At 37.9% G+C, this 17,283-nt stretch overlaps 1 long non-coding RNA gene across 1 annotated transcript; it reads left to right on the top strand.

The window, feature by feature from the left end:
• Positions 1-1,715: 1,715 nt before the first annotated feature.
• Positions 1,716-16,069, top strand: LOC136560898 (uncharacterized). The gene is made up of 4 exons (XR_010784217.1): positions 1,716-1,821; positions 8,598-8,748; positions 10,105-10,188; positions 15,935-16,069. It is a non-coding gene; the product is annotated as an uncharacterized lncRNA (long non-coding RNA).
• The last annotated feature ends 1,214 nt before the right edge of the window (positions 16,070-17,283 follow it).

Here is a 17,283-nt window from a genome sequence, read left to right as displayed (position 1 = left end):
GAGCTTAAGAGCTACAGCTCTCAAATTAGGAGGTGCTTTTTGTCAAATAGGCCGCTGTAGCTCTAATATTAGCAACAAAACAAGGGCTTTTCAGACAAGAAAAAAAATCTTTTGTCTGACTCTGTATCACACTTAACTCTGTTGCCTTGTCAAATATGTCAATGTTCATATTATACAGCAGCATTCATCTGCAGATGCAAAAGTGCTTTGCAAATATTACCTCTCAAATACTTTTAATTTATATTTAACAACCAGGTTTGTGAGATGGTACTCAAAAAGAATCAGAATGAACTATTTTAAAAGTTAGTATAAATAAATTATAGTGATTTATTTGCTTTCCTGTTGCTCTATAGAAAGTTGTTGGCTTGAGCTCGAGGGCAGAGCTACCTAAGCCTGCTTCAAACAGCTTTTTTTCTCCTTTTGTTTTAATACCATGTCCACACATCTCTACAGGCTTCTTGAATTCTAGTTTCAGCTTCTCTGTTGCTGTAATTGGCAAGCGTCTTCTGGTAGAGCACCAAGAATGAGGTACACAGGAGGCAGAATGCAGCCCTGAGTAGACATGTTACTGTCTCCAATGCATCCAAAACACAAAAATAATCATCTTTTTTTTACAGCTTTTAAACAAAATTGCATTACATTTTTGCATGCTTCAGAAGCATTAGCTAGAAACGTTACTGAAGGAGTTCCTTGCCTTCAGGCTATGCAACTTGTCCCAGTGTTTTAAGGCATTTTTACTGATTTTTAAGCAAATTTGCTTTGAGCACAGTCTTTCATCCTGTGTTTTCTGACAGCAAGGCTCCAAGCCTGTTTGCAGAAGGCAAATGTCACAGACACATGTTATGAGTTTTAAACTGGTCTGTGAAACACTGCAGTAGGATGGCTTTTACTATTACACATTTGAAACCACAGCAACAGTGAGTCCTTACCTGCTCACTGAAAACACCTTGGATATTAGGCATTCCTTATCTCAATTTGTCAGCTAGTTTATTAGTTTAAAATTATTAGGTTTTTTGAGTAATCCATTTGCTCATTATGTCTGTAAGAAATGTTAGTTAGTTTTATATTAAAAGAATGCATTGAGGCAAAGGGAAATGGGGAGAAGTTGCAGACAGGCTGTCTTTGGTGCTCTGCTCCTTGGGTTCCCTATTGGTCTGTCCTAGGGCTTGAGTATCAGAGCTGGTACATGCTCACAACACTGCTTTGAGTTTTCTGACAACTGCAGATGATTTTTCCCCTTGAAAACCAGGATTTTGATACCCAGAGTTGGGTTCCCAGACTGAAAAATTTCAAGTCTCAGGTCTTTATTTTCATCAGAGATGTGCACAGACAGTGAGTGAGTGAAATGACATTTGGACTGTCTATCAAGGAATGGCTGAGCAATGTGAAATTGTTTCTGTGGAGCACATTTATTCTTGATGCCAATTTGGTGAGGATGCTCTCTGCCTGCTGAGGAATGCAGAGGTGCTGCTCATCCTTGGAGCACAAGGCTGCTTTGGGCTGGTTTGTTTGCAGGGTCTGTTTTAAGATAATAATTCTGCAGACAGCTGTGCTGTGTAAGAAAGCTCCCATTCAGGTACACAGGGCTAAAATAATTAAATGTGTTCCTAGGGCAGAGATAAACATTGCCCTTCTCTTTTTTGAAAGCAGATGAACTTGCTAGACCCACCCTATTTCTCTGGGGTTGTCTCATGCCTGATGGGCTGCCACCAAAGCTCTAAAGCCCTCTCACACAAAGGCACCACGGGACTCCCACCCTCGACATGAGTGCTCTGCCTGCCTCTGGCGCTGCCTGTCAGACCCGCTTCAGCTGGAATCAAGGTAAAGAATCAGCAGCACTAAATACTGCAGGACAAAGGCATAAACCAGCTTTGTAACCCTGGGCAACCTGGGTGTTTGCTGACTGACAGTGTGAATGACAGCCCAGTTGTCACTCTGAAATATCGTCTTCTAATCATTCCAGATGTCACCCGACAAGATGATGGCTACTAAAAAGGGAATAATTTGGGAAAAGTCATAAAGCCTATTATCTCCTGCTGAAACAATTTCTCTTTGCCATTTCTGAAGTCTCTGCAAAATAGATCCAGAATATCCCATATGTAACATGCCGCTGGTTTATTAGGAGAGGGTGTCCACTTGGAACTGCACTGGGTACCCCATGACATGCCTGGAGAAAGCCACCCCTGAGCTGTGCCATTTCTTCATGTCTTGGCAGGTGACTCCAATCTGGCCATACAGTGGAGCTGAAATATTTCACCTGTTCCAAAACACAACAGGCAGAAAAAGGCTATCATAGTAGCTGCTCACACACACAGCCTGACAAATCAGAGAGAGGATGGAGATGATCACAACAGCAGCAGAATGCAGTTTCTGGGTAGAATTCTTATCATTATCTTTTCTCCTTAACAAAAAAAGAAACATTTGAAAACATTGTTAGGGCCTTTTCATTTTACTTAAATTATTCAATTGCATTTTAATTTCACTATGAAGACAGGACTATCTTCTGAACTTCAGGCTGAATGAAGGGTTGCATATGAAGGAAATGTAACAAATGAAAAAAGAAAATCTCTTTTGAGAAGGATGGCAAAACATAGAGGATGCAGTGGAGGAGTGAGAGAGGACAGAAAAGACAGAAAATTATGATATCTGAATCCTAATCTTTAAATTTTGAAAGCATAGCCTGAACTGCTGAAGTTAAAATGTATTTTGTCATCCATATAAAACTAAAAATGAACCCCTAGATTGTTTCATTACAACCAGGGTGTTTTAAGGGCATAAACTGCAACTGGAAAACTTTCATCGATTATTCTGTCAATTCCATCCAAAATCTAGTGGAGGAGATTGCAGACTGTGAGCCAGAAAATTCTGTATATCATTCATGTAAAATGTCTCAATGAAATACACTGAAAGGTTGCTGCCAAACTTTGGTAGAGAAGACAAAAGTATGTTTAGGGCAACTATTGAAAACCTCTCTCCTGTCAGCTGCATTGGGCCTTATTCTGCCACTGTCACTCACACTGGCTGATAACTGACTCTAATCAATTGCAATGAAAGTAGTGGAATAATTTATGTAGTAAGGAGTTAAATTTGCATGAATTTAGGCAGAAGACTGTAGTAGTTTGTCTTAATGAATAATTTCATATTGCTTGCTATCTGCCTGAGAAATTCTGAAATGGTCAGGATGGTCACAGGGAAGCATGGAAGAATCTCACCTAGGGAAAAAACAGCTTTTCTGACTGGCATTTCTATTGGTGTGTCATGCAAATACAGTTTCTTCTCAACTTATTAGCTCCCCTTGCAAAATATTTAATTTCATCATATGGTAGTTGTGAAGTTTTAGGTTGTCCAAAGAGCAGCTTGAGTATGGCACCAAAGGCTTGAACTTCCAAACAGTGACTTGAATGGTTTTATGTAACAAGTTGTGGTAAAAGAGCATTCTGAATTTCCCTGCCATGCCACTTAGATAACATTGCTTTCTGCTTTTAATGATATTTTGGCCATGAGTTCTCTTTGTCATGGAGCAACCCAGAGCAACGTCACAAAATGGATTTATTTCAGATTTTGTAGAAAGTGATCTTGAATCTCTCTTGAAAGTTTATCAAATTAGGCATTGGTTGTCAGTATCTGTGAGTCTTAATTTTAGCATGGTTGTGTCTCACTATCTCTGTGTACTCATATGTGGGTTTGGTTTTTTTTTGCACGTTCTGGATTCCTTTTTAAATCTATAAAGTAGTTATATTTTTATACAAATCTATGTGTTGTTCATTATTAGGATCCCCCATTCTAACTGAAATACATTTTTTTTAATATAACCACTCCATGTCTTGCAAAGTTTAGCCAACTGACACAACAATGTTCTGGTAACCAGTAACTCGTTTTTCAAGCTAAAGTTGACATATGTGCTCAAACTGTAGGAATTTAAAATCAAGGGGCTGTAAATGCTGCCCTAGCTTGGTAATCAAGTCCTGTCTGATAGCAGAATTGTTGCAGTGATTCCACTGTGGCAGGCAAAGTTAGGAGCCAGTAGGAAAGAGAAATGTACAAGTGTACATCCATCTATGCATCTCTGTGCCCATAAACACTTTTTTTCTGCAGACAATTCTAGTGATTCTACCTGGTTATGTATATTATAGAAAAGGACTTTGATTTTCTACAAAACTGTACATGAATTTTATGTTTGTAAACAGTTTTTTCATGTAAAGAATAAAAATCCACTAAAAAAGACTGAAAAACTGCTTCAAATTCATTCTTTAAATATACCAGACATAACCTGTCATTTCACAATGTTGGAGGGCAGGTTTTTTTGTTTCAGAAACTTCAATAATTTTATGTGTTCTGATGACATTTTCTCTAGAATTTTGCTGTCAGTTAAAAACCTGAAAGACACTCAGACACTTAGTTTGTAAAATCACTTAGGCTGGAACTTAGATCAGTGTTTGCACAGTCCCTCTGAACTAACGGGTCTTATGGACCTCTGATGTGGATGGAAAGTGTGAAAGGAAACACCAGGCTTTAAGAAGTAATAGTGAACAGCAGATGCTGAAAAAAATGTCTGTGAGGAACCAAAGGCAGTCAGTTATTAAATTTATTACTGGGTACTGCTAGCAGCAATTTTAAAAAAATCAACCAACTTCTCTTCCCTCTGATATTTCAGCTATCCAGTTCATATTTTTCCATTCTTAAAGTTGTATCACTAATACCATAGCTCCAGGGAAGCTCTAGGGCTGAGTTGTAGTTGTTACCAATTTTCTTTTATTAAATGATGAAGAAATAATAAAAAAAATGCTGTGTGTGATCTTATTTTCTAGCAATGTCATGCCCTTAAATACTATTTTATTTCTCTTTACTATGCTTTAGTGACTTGTTTTGAGCTACTCATTTTACATTTTACTCAGTTTTCTGTGGAAATTGCATCTGCCTATGCTTCATCAAGACTAATAACTCACTAGGCATTTGGATTCAAAAAAGTAATAATAAAAGAGTGAATTTTTAAAAAAATACTGACTAAATTTTTTATGATTTGAACTGCATTACAGTGCTTTGGCAACTGGTTGTGGGAAAAGTAGAGCCAAGCACGGGAATCTCAACAGACAAGTCTGGTTCCTCACCTCTTCCTCAAGCCTTTGCCACTGGCTGCTGCATGAAATACGACTCTGCCAGAGAGACCTTTGCTCTCATCCAGTTGTTCTTTGCTTGAATTTTATGCTTTGATTTTTCTTCTCTATTTTGTAGATAGATAGATTACTGAAGGATAAAAGGACTAGAAGAAAGTTCCCTGTTCTTTTTTCACACTTGTCTACTTCTCAGTTTAGAGTCTCTTCACTGCCTGGAAGAAGGAAAGAAAACAAAGAGGAGAACAAATATTCCTTGCTTTCCTGAGGCTGGTAATCCAGCCAATTGCAATCTCAGCCTCTTATAGCTCAGTTTCCCCAGTAGCTTTAGGAATATTTTCTGCAGGCTTGTCTCTCCAATGTCAGAGCTGCCAGAGGACCATGGCAGATTAGTTGGTAACCAGCAATCTCTCATAACTTATTCCAGGATCGTTAAACTTTTTTAGAGAAACTCGCAGTTTCTCTAGACCACATTAGATGGAAAATATTTTGCAAGTTCATTAGAAGAATTTCCATTAAAAATCTGTTTGAGGGAGATCCTTCCTGATTCTGAAAATGAAGTTGTAAAGGAGCACTCTTTTTTTTAAGTTGTATTTGTACTGGGAATTCTCAGAAATCCCTGCCAAGAATTATTGTAGCATTGTACAAGGCTGAAATTCCCTGTATCTCTATGTTTATCACTTGCTAAGACCCCATGGCAGCATATGCTTTTCTAGTCACATATTTACTCTCTGTGACTGCAAAATTTGCTGCCTAGTTGAGTGAAATCAACTATCTTTAGTCATCCTGGTCAAACTTGAAAAACTGAATTATTTATTATCTCTCAAATACTTCTGTTTCCCCTTAATTTTCTTAATTTTTGCTTGCTCGTTAAGTACCATGTCCTCCTGTGAAGCTTGGATAGAAATATGCTTGAATGTTTTGCTAATGTAAGTTCCAGGATTACATCCATTGCTACAATTCTTGGGTTCTTTTGAAAAATGTGAGGTTTTAATTCGTCTTAATTTTTCAGCATAGGAGTCCATCCCTATAATCCACACTTTAAGAATGACCAAATGCTTTAACTGTATGGTAGTTCCCCTTGGATATGTATTGAATTCAAAGGTTAAAGTAAGCCTTGATGAAAGTATTTGCCTTTAGCTGTTCATTGCTACTTTATTTATTACTTCAGCTGTGAAAAGCTTTTTTATTTGGTTGAGGCTTGTTTGTTTCTCACTGCTAAACTTTTCCAACATTTTAAAATTCTGCTTTACATACAGGTTTGAATTTTCACTTCTCTTTGGAGTATTTTACATGCTAAAATGCTTTCTGTAAAACACAGCTGTAAAAAAAAAAAAAAAAAAAAAAGTGAAGTAAATCTATACTTTATGTCTTCTTGAAACTTTATTCTCTTTAAAAAGGGTTTATGTAATTTTACATAATTCTTTTGGCAGGAATGTTTATTGCCCAGCTGGTTGAAATTATTAATGTACCTCTCAAGCTGCATTTTCAAAGATCAGTAACATATATATAAACCTTTTGGAGGGTCCTTGATATGTAGGATTTTTATTGGAGATCCTTGTTCCACTTCAGTAAAAGGATGACACAAGATGTTTACTTTAAAAAGTCTCTGACATCCTCCTGAGAATGTTTTGATAGAATGGCATACATTTGGTTACAATTAGTAAGCCAAACAATTTTCCATTGTTATCTCACTGTGTTTGTCTAGACCCTGTAAGGAGCTTTCAGAAAATATCCATCTCCATGTTTCTGTTAATTGATTGCATGTCCAGCAGGATTATTCTATTTTATAAAGCTCCTTTTCCTTTTAATTTTATCACAGAGATTTTACACAAAGGCATGTGGTAGAAAGCAAAAGGGAAATACTGGCACAGTTAAGCATAAAGAGATATTGTACTTGTATCAGGGCTAATAGTCCTGTGTGTGGGAAAAAATATCTATGTGTTCCTGCTACTTCTGTGTGCAAGATGTTATACCCGAGGGCTGAAAGTAATAGTAGCTGGTGTGAAAGTATTCACCAATATCAAGTGCAGATGAAAGCCTTTGGAGCCAGCTGAAAGCTGAGTTAATAATTCTTCGACTTAATATTTGAACTTGCACTCTGTCTGGCATAATAAATGATGGGTGACTTAATTTTATTTGAATTCTATTAGCGGTGTGATTAAAAGACTCAAATCCTTATCTGAAATCTTCGCTGTCTTATTTTGGTTATTTGCCATATAATCTAGAGGCTCATCTTTCCTTTTGTATGATAGCTGAAATACATCTTTTTCTTGACTGTCTTACTTTCTATTTAGAAACTACTAAGTCTCAGCCAAAATCATTGTCTGTCTGTTTGGGCAGTAAAAACACCTTGCTACATGCATCCCATATTGCTTGCAGTTGTTTGGAGGTTACATGATTAAGCTGGCTGTAATGTGAATTAGTGTCTATGTCACAGAAATTCCCCGTGCAATTATCACCCCTTGGAAATGCTGCAGTGCCAGGTTTAGGCCTGATAACAAGAACTGGTGCTTCTGTGCCTCCTTTAATCATCCTCTTTTGTTTACACTCTTTTTGGAGAAGCCACTGATCACAACTCCTGTAACAGTAGGTACACGTTGGCAGCAGAGGAATGCAGAGCTTGTTGTGCTATTCTGCTTCATAAACCTGTGTCCTTGAAGTCTCCTGCATCCCTACCCTGTCAGACTGGTAAAGCTGTGCTGCTTTTATGAATTCTTGGTGGGAGTGGTCAATACTGAATTGAATAATTTCTTTTTGAATTATGTCTTTTAACACAATTCTAGAAAAGGTCTGCTGGGTTTCAGATAGGTGCATGGGAAGAAAAGCCTGAGAAAGAAATTTGTCCTCCAAAGAAGGGAGAAGTGACTGCACTTGAAGCACTTTCTGCAGTTGTCACCTCTGCTCCTTTGGTGGGGAGGGAAAGGACAGACTTGCCCACAGTTGTCCCCTGTCCTGTGCTGCCCTCCAAGCAGCACTGCCAGGGAGGGTCTCAGCCAGGGTCTCTGCACCACAGCACACAACTTGTGCCTTGGCACCAGCACCTCTGGGCAACAAAATCACAGTGCCTGATGTCTCCAAAGCTGGAAACAAGGGTTTGGGCCCCTCAGTGCATCTCAGCAGCAAAGTCAGCCCTTTTCATTTCCTTGTCATCAGAGCTGAGTTATGTCAGTTCATGTTCTCTAGAGCAGTTTGAATTCAATTTAGCTAGTGATTAAGTTACTTTGTGTGAATTGGATGCTGGTAGGAATGTTTGTTCAAAGGGTTAATTTAACCTTCCCAAGGTTGTAACAGACACTGGAAGATCAAAAGCTCCTCCAGACTCTCAAAGAGAGAAGAAAAAAGAATTGCTTGCTTTTACAATTTTCAGTCAATGTCTTCCTTCTGGGAAGCAGGTCTGTGTTTGACATACTTAAACTCATGGTACAAACAACTCATTTTGCCTCTAATCATAAACATAATTTGTCTGGTTTCTCTGTTCTTCAGATTTATGCAGTAGCCATGTTTGTCAAAGTATTTGGCACCAATGACATCATCTCTGTTGAAATGCTGGACAGCGTGATGAGTCCCAGATGTTAATGCACACCAAAAGTTGAGAAAGAATGAAATATAAAGATCAACTTTAACAGCTATGGAGGTAATAAAAAGTGATTCTGTTTTCTTCTAGTATTTAAAAATAATTATTTATATATTTTTGAGGTTTGTTTTGCATACATGATCAATTAAGGACTGTGCTCACTATTACGTGTGTACATAAGGACAGACTGAAATGTGAATTTGGATAAATGCTGAATAAAGCATGATTTAACTTCATAATTGCACTATTTCCTTCGTGGTTTTTTCTAATCTTTTACACTTTGCTTGTGCAGATTATGATATATACAGAATATTTGTGCTAAGATCTAAATGTGCCTCTTTCTTAACTGCCAGGGTTTAATTTGTCATTTGGATAAGGGTCTTGCACAGTTATGTCAGCACATCATGTTTTCTAATGAACTGTAACATGACATTCCAATGTAACCAAGAGTAGCACCACTTCCTAATGACATGTCATGTCTGTGAAATGTAGAAAGGATGTGACTTGCTGTGAATCAGGTTTGAATTTCTTTTTTAATTTTAAAATAAAATCCTTTTCTGTGCTCCAAAAGTAGTTTTCATAGACATATGGTTTAGATTCTTAAGGGGAAAAATTATGTAGGTACCTGGGCATGGTTTCCTAGTGACCACATATCTACCCAAGTGCCCCATGCTGCTTAGTAGAGGAAGCATTAACAAATAATATATCCATCCATCCAGAGCATCCTCAAATGAATAAGGCTGACCTAATATTTGAATGGAAAAATCAAGCAGAGACTCTCCTTTAATTTTCTACCAATAATGAATACTTCCTTTGGATCATTCTGTTGTCTAGATATTGTTCACTATCATGAAAAATTCCCATATACACAGTCAAAAAATTTACTTGGAAAATATGTTTCTTTAATTTATTTCAGCAGTTCTCCAGACCTTATAGGTATAACAAAAATTGCATTAAAGTCACAGAGAGAAAAAAGAAATTATTAGACTTTTCACATTGGGGTATTGCATCCCATAAAAATGCTTAATCAGTTGGATGTGTAACACATATGTCATTGTCTTGTCCTAAAAGTCTTCATATCAGAAAAAAAATAGAAATACATCAAAATATAACCTTGTTTTAGTTCTTCTTAAAAGATTATCCTTCATCTCTTTTTTGGTATGAAAGTTTTGGCATTAGTCTCAATACAAGTTTTCTGAAACCTGAAAGGAGCAGTGGCAAAGTTTGTGGAGTTGGTTGTGGTGCAGTTTTCACTGTGCTGCTCAGTTCTGAGCCAGCCATTTGACATTGACATCTCTGAGTATGGGAATTATTCTGAAATTATTTGGATTTTCTTACCTTTTCTTTCAGACTGGATGCTAATTTAGGAATAAGCATTAAAACCCAGATAATTTACATTGTTCTTTCTGTTTATAGGTCTGGACTCAGTTTACATCTGATGTTCATACATTAAGAACATGGGATTTTTTCAAGGGTTCCTAAAGCTGTTGAGACTTACAGGTGAGTCTTTCAGATACTCTTACTAAACCAAACATGTCCACAGAATTTTGCTAGATTCTATTTTCAAAATTACTTATGTTAGGGGTCTAATTCACAGTTCTGAAAGTAGCTTGGATGCTTAGTACATTAGATCTCACTGACCTTCAAAGGGACATCTAAGCATTTATGGTCAGATACTGAATGTAAGAGGAGCCTGGTAGGATTCTTTTTATAGTGTTTCATCACCTCAGTCCCTTTGAAATCACTTAAAACATTTTTCTTCAATTTAAAAAATGGGGCATGGATCTAAATCATATGTGTACTTAAGAAAATATTACCTGTAATTTATTTAAATTTTGTGGATACTCCAGGAAAAAGGTGTGTTGTGGATGCAGTGTGTTAGTAGGAAATGTGTGCTATGAATTTTGGGACGAATCTTGGGGTTTTGCCATTGATGTGTCATTTTTAGGCATTTCTTGCTGAGCTGTATCATTAGAAATCTGAGTCACATAGGCCATGTTTAAATTACATATCAGATGACCCAAGTGTTTAAGGCAAGCTGGTGTAATTCAGCATCTCTTTAAGCAATTTATGCCACTGAAGATCAACCCCCTTTAAAGTCCTGCATCTTCCTGAGTGGAATTATTTCACCTACTCAAGTTTTTTTTTTTTTTACATCTCATTTTAGTCAGGACCCCCTACCTTCCCACCCATGGCTTATCTGACTGGCTTGTGGCACTGATGCAATTACTGTCTTCATATACACTCTACTTTTAGTCTTAAAAAATAGAAAAAATTCACCTGAAACACAAGCACACCTGTTTTAGATAGTGTGTGAAAATCCTGAAGAAGAAAATCTCCGGGGACAAAACAGAACTTTGCTGAGGGGTGAGCAAAATGTTAGTCAGTTATGATAATACAGTATCCTATCATGTAATAAAATATCACACAATATAATGTTTTTTCTATTCTTTAGTGTCATTTTTATTTGCTGAACAATTAATAGGTTTTCAAACAGATTAGGTTTTCTAACAGCTTTGCTTCTTATTTTTTTTCATACTTCCATACATTTTCCTGCAGTCATTCCCTTTCCCTTCCATCCTTATGGCCAGAGAACTGTGCTATGACATGTGCTGAAAAATGTTTACTTAGGTGATTAAAAGTCACATTCAAAGTTATTGATTACTCATCCAGTGACTTCTTGCCAGACCACTATATTTATGCCAAACTGTGTTATCAGACTCTCTGCTAGCACAGCTTTAGTGCAGTGGCTTTTCATCAGTTCTGCTTAAAATACATTGAAAAACATTTTCCAGAAGCCATGCCTGTGATGTCGAGTGCAGGCTTTGCAGCTGTCTCTGTACTTCTTAGAAAGGTGAAAAAGTAATGACTTAACACTCTGTACCACCCAAGTCTGATTTTTTTTGTCTAAGGTCACCTTATCTTTGTAGATCTTTGAAAATGATCATGAATATTTATGATGGCATCAAAAAATCAAGCAGCTGCAAATTGTTTACAACATTTTTAAGAATGTGAAACCAGCTTCTACTATAAATCAAATACATCTGCTAGAACTGGATGAAAATTGAAAGCTCTTTGCTTCCATCCTATCCTCTTATGTACCTGAGAGCTGAAAAATCATCGGTAGCATGATTCCAAAACACTGATGTGGGCTGTATAAAAGGTAAAAGGTAAAATCTGAAGTAAAGTATCAAATTAATCATTCTAAAGATAGCACATGAAAGTATTTTAATGAAATATTAATCTGAAGTGGATGCCATAAAAGTTTGTGGAAACTTTCAAAATGTTGAATCACAGTCTGTCTAAAATTTTATCTCATTGTGTTTTTTCCCTGCCTTTAGAAAAATACCTTCTTCCACCACACAGCAGTTCAGATGTGCATATTTGAAAAAAAGTGCACATTAAAAATGTACATAATATTGTCTTCAAATATTTGTTGGCTTTTTCTTCTACAGAACCATGATTTACAATCTGCTACAAATTTAATAGCTAGATGGAGAAATAGGCAGAAGTAAACAATTTTAAATCTTGGTGCTGCTGCCAAATTGGTATTTAGATGACATTTATTGTATGAAAACATCAAAATATTTGGTTTAGTTCAAACTGGAGGAATAATGTGTGCTTTAAATGAGGCACACTATTTGCCTAAAAATTATCTTGAATGAAAAGGAATACTGTTTAGTCCCCAGGACTACAATTTTCAAGCTTGTTCTTGCCAAGTGCTGCCACCAGAGCCGTGGTGACAGCAGCCTCAGCCTGCAGCTCTGCACAGGCTCACATGTCAGGGAGCAGACCCTTGCATATCACTTGTGGTATGTGGATTGCAGCTTGGGAGTGCTGTGTTGAAGCTCTTAATCCATTAAAATGCAACTGTGCTAATAAGCAATCCGATTTAGGGACGACAGTGTCATTTTACCTCTCTTTGGGAGGTTTCATATTTTCTGTATTTGCTTTCTCCATTTCTGCCTACCCATTAAATGCTACTTGCACTGTCCCTTGGTTTTTCACTGAAATAGTTTTGCCTTGGAAAGCATGTGGGATTTTAGGGTCTTCCCTGTTTCATATTTTAAGAATAATTCAGGGACCTTTGTATGCTCAGAGGTGCCTGTCCACTTTGCAAGAGGATCTTTGTTGTCTGCCATAGATATAGTTCAGTCCATTCAAGAAGTGGAACAATAAACTCCATTTCTTTTCCTGCTGCCCAGTGTTACAGTCACAGACCCTCCATCCCTGAGCAGCATTGCATTACAATTCAAGTAAACCTCCTTCAACCAGCATGCAAGCCTTCATCAGAGGGCAGAACGCTAGTCTGAGAGGATAATAACTGAGACATTCTTTTAATGAGGACCATTTTTAAATGTTAAGAATGACTTGTTTTAATTGAAGGAGAGGAAAGGAACTCCTACCAAGAGTCAAAGAGATCCCCCAGAGCTCTCTGAAGTCTTCAAATTGTCTTGTATAGAAATGCCTGAGTATCAGAAATGAACGAAGGTTAAAAAAATCTTTCCAGCCATCTCACTGTAAAGTTCATCTGAGGAGGTTATTTTATTCAACCGTTAAAAATTTTGCTTTAGTTTAAAATGAGATACCTGACCACTCTATTTACTGAAGGCAAATCATGAGACTCATTTCATAGACCCAACTTTTGCTGAGTTTGTGTAAGCAGGGATGCAGAATAATTACCATTCATCCATTCTTTTCAATCTCCTATACAATATCCACCTGTTCTGTCAGACAGCAGGAATGTTTGCCACAAATACAGACTACTGCAGTGACAGCAGCAGGTGTATGGCAGCAACAACTAATCAAATCAGCTGAATTGGAGGTGTGAACCACATTGCACTTCTGTGCAGTGAAAATGAGCAGAAAGGACAGAGCTAAACAGTGGGGAATTTTTGTTTTGTTTTATTTTTAAGATCTTGCTTTTAAATTTTAGGCAGTGCAACTGCTAAGTGCAAGAAGAAATAATGAGGACTTGAAAAGAAAATGACACTCCATCCTTCCTGCAAAGGACAGGCAGAGTGACATAGGTATAAGAGACACCCATTGTAATCACTCTCAAAAAGCAAGGCATGGGTTTTGATTTTCCTAAAGAAGCAAATGCAAAAGAACTCTTGTCTGTACCATATGACTCATGATGCTTCTTTACCAGGCTTAAAGAGAATTGAACTTGAGTAATAGCACCATTAGAGCTCTTTACCAGGAGCTAGTTCCTGCGGTTTCACTGGGTCCAGCTGCTGATGACTCACAGAGGAAGTGGCAGAGATTAGGTGCACAGGGAAAAAATCAGAACAGCTCAGAAATAAAGCAAATCAACCAAGCATTACCTTTTGTGCACAACAGAACAATGGCTTAACAACTAAAGTTCCAAATGATCTGTCTTATTCCCCTCATTTGTGCTATTCCTGTTGTAAGGACCACCAGGAAACATGTGAACCACTGTGGAATACACACTGTAATCCATGGAACATCTCAATTAATATTCCCTCTTGACTACAGCTAGAACAATACATAGCATCAAGAAGTTTAATCTCCGGCAATAATGCCTTTTGTAAGATCAAGAGGTCTTTCCCTTGAATTAAGGTTTAAATGAGGATTTTGAAAATTAGTTAGATATTGTGCATGGTGTCTAGTGGTGGCTACAGGTTCCATAGCTAGGTAAAATGCAAAGACATAGTCTGGTTTTTATTATAAATATTGTTGTTAGTAGTTTCTCCTTTGTAAATTGACATTGGTGCCCTGTAGAGGAGAATTACTTACTCCAAAAAGCTTTGTTACAAACAAATATATCCAAGATTATATAAAATTTAATCATTGCCTCTGGTATTCGGTTTTGTGCTACAAAAAAAGTATGTCCCCGGCAGAAAAAAAGTTAAAATATCTAACTTAAAAGGGAAGGTACAGGAGGGAATTTTCTGGATCTTGTTTAAATTGCTATTATACAGTAGTGGTGCTGCTGTTAGATCACATCACTACAGTCTTACATACGTAGCTCAGGGGATGTTTTCTTCTTGGAAATTCCAAACAGTTTAAGCTCTAAACTGCTTGGGGAGGACAACTATTTTGACTAGATTTTACCAGTTCTTTAAAAAATTTTTTTGAAAATTAGTATTATCTACTAAGAGCACCCTAGAAAAAAAATATTGCTGATTTTGCTAGATCAGCGATTTATCCTTTGTTTTTAAAAATAAATTGGAATGGAAAATTTCACCCACATTCCACTTCTTATTTTCCATAAGAATTTCAGAGGCAAGATCAGTTAGTAATTATTCAGAGATGCATTTTATAAACATTTGCTGTAGTGATTAATGTACAACAATTCACAGCCACCTCTTTAGATTATCAAGTAATGCCCTTTACTTTACATGTTTACCATCAGCTGACATTTCAAACCCCACAAGGTGACTCTGTGACATTGGTGCATGGCCGCTGCCACACAGGGTTCTGAAAAGGCCCACGCTACCCTGAGCTTCAGGTGTGCTCCAGCTTATGCAATAAGCACTTGAAAAATTATTGCCAATAAAACAGATGCTTCTCCCGGTGTTTTCCTGCGTGGAAACCAAATATGAATTCTCTCCATGGCCTCTGTTCTCCCCAGTGCCATGGCTGCATTGTGTGCAGTGAGCAATAAAGGCAGCATTTGGGATAATGATGGCTGTGCTGTGCCGTGCATGGGGAGGTGCCAAGTCTGCAGCACATGGGGTGCCCGGGGGTGTGTGGGGTGCTGCTCACCTGGGGCACCAGGGGCCCTGGGGAGAGCTGCACCAGCTGTCCTGGAAGGCATGGAATTCCTCTTCCCTGAATGCAGCCACATGGCCTTCATGCACTGCAAGAGCGCATGGATGGATCAGGTCCGTTCATTTACTTTTCTCTCTTAAAAGTCCATTATTTCTGTTTAAATGTTTTCAGTCATGTCATCCACATTGACTCTTTGGCACATAGGTGAAGATGAAAGAGATGAAGCCTTATTCCTATCAATGCCATAAATATAGATTGAGGGGGGAGGGGAAGTGAAATGGAGTTAATATGCATTAGAAATTGTTTCTTTGATACTGTTATGCTATCCCTTTAAGATATGCTAATATGAACTTCTGTCAATACAACATCATTTAGTTGGTTTTCATCTGGACCTTAGAGCACAACAAAATTATTAGTACATAAATCTCTACTAATTTACTCTAGATTATGATTCTTTCATCAACATGCACATATAAATTATATCATTAATCATAATGATTTCTTTCAGTATTCATATGTAGTTTCTTGGGAATCCCACTGTAATTCAGCATGAATTAATGTCCATTTATTGGAAAGCACTACCTACACGGATATTTCTAGGGGAAAAAACCAACAACTGTGATGCATCTTAAACTACAGCCTAAATGACTGGGGTGCTGGTAAACAGCCACCAAAGGAACATCGCCACAGGTAAAGGAAAGTTGTCTTAAAAGCAGTTTGTTCCAAAGCTCATTAGGCCAGATGGCAGCCTGTCTTCCAGGAGCACGTAGAGCACTTCTGAGGGAATGGGGGGACTTCTCTCTTCTTCACCCTGCCCTGGGGAAGAGCAGTGTGAATACGCAGAGTGAGGGGAGAGCTGGAGCAGGGGGGCATTGCTGGGCACTGGAGGAGGCAGTGCAAAACCATCTGCTGCACTTTTTTGACAGGGCAGAAGCAATCACAACAACTCCATCAGTCTTAACAGGTAACACTTTCTGATTGGCCTCAATGATAAATTTTGTGGTGAGAAGCAGCAGTATTCAACCACTTTTCTGCAGAATGGATTTTAGCCATGAATTTCATGCTCTGAAGGCCAGCAATCTGTGGCTGGCCCATGGATTGAAGAGGTCAAGGACCTGTGGGTGAGATGCCTTGGCCTCAGTTTCCCTCACCAAAGAAATGCAGCTGCCTCCTTGGGAAGTGCTGTGCCCTTTCTGGAGGTGAAGTAGGATACTACTTAATCTAGCTATCAAATATATAAATGGAACATACATATATACATATGCATGCTTCATAAGTGAGACAGTGAGGGGGAAAAAAAGGAACTTCTGACTATAACAAAAGATTCATTAGGAAAAATGAACTAATCAGTGCTCTCCAAGGAGAAATTCATTCTGTTTAGGAGGCCGTACCCTCTGCTGCTACACATGCTTAATATAATTTATATTATTATTTAAATCACTGCGTAAATTTTAGATACTTTTAAAAATCAAGTTAATGGACCATACTTTACTGCTTAGCATCATTTATATCAAGAATTAGTGTCTGTGGAGATAATATACGCTAACACAGAGGAGAAAACACAAACAAGCAAATATCATAAAATTCATCTGTAGCATGGGCTTAAAATACAGCTGCAGAAATGAGCCCTTGGAAGAGTTGTGTGTTGTGTGGTACAGACTTTCCTTTGAGCTGTGTGCATCCCTGTGTACAAGATACTCTTGAACCACTTACCACCACATAGGGGGCCCAGCCTTGCACCAAGCTGTCATGGCAGAATATTTATCCCACTGGGAAATGTCTCCCTCTCCTCACTTGGGATGCAAAGAAAGACAAGAATCCAGCATGGCTTTCCTGTAGCCATAAAACGAAGTGGAG

This window comes from Molothrus aeneus, chromosome 10, assembly GCF_037042795.1.
Source record: "Molothrus aeneus isolate 106 chromosome 10, BPBGC_Maene_1.0, whole genome shotgun sequence".
In the NCBI taxonomy this organism is placed as follows: Eukaryota; Metazoa; Chordata; class Aves; order Passeriformes; family Icteridae; genus Molothrus; species Molothrus aeneus.
The sequence above is the reverse complement of the archived record's forward strand: the minus strand, read 5'-3'. Positions and strand labels throughout refer to the sequence as shown.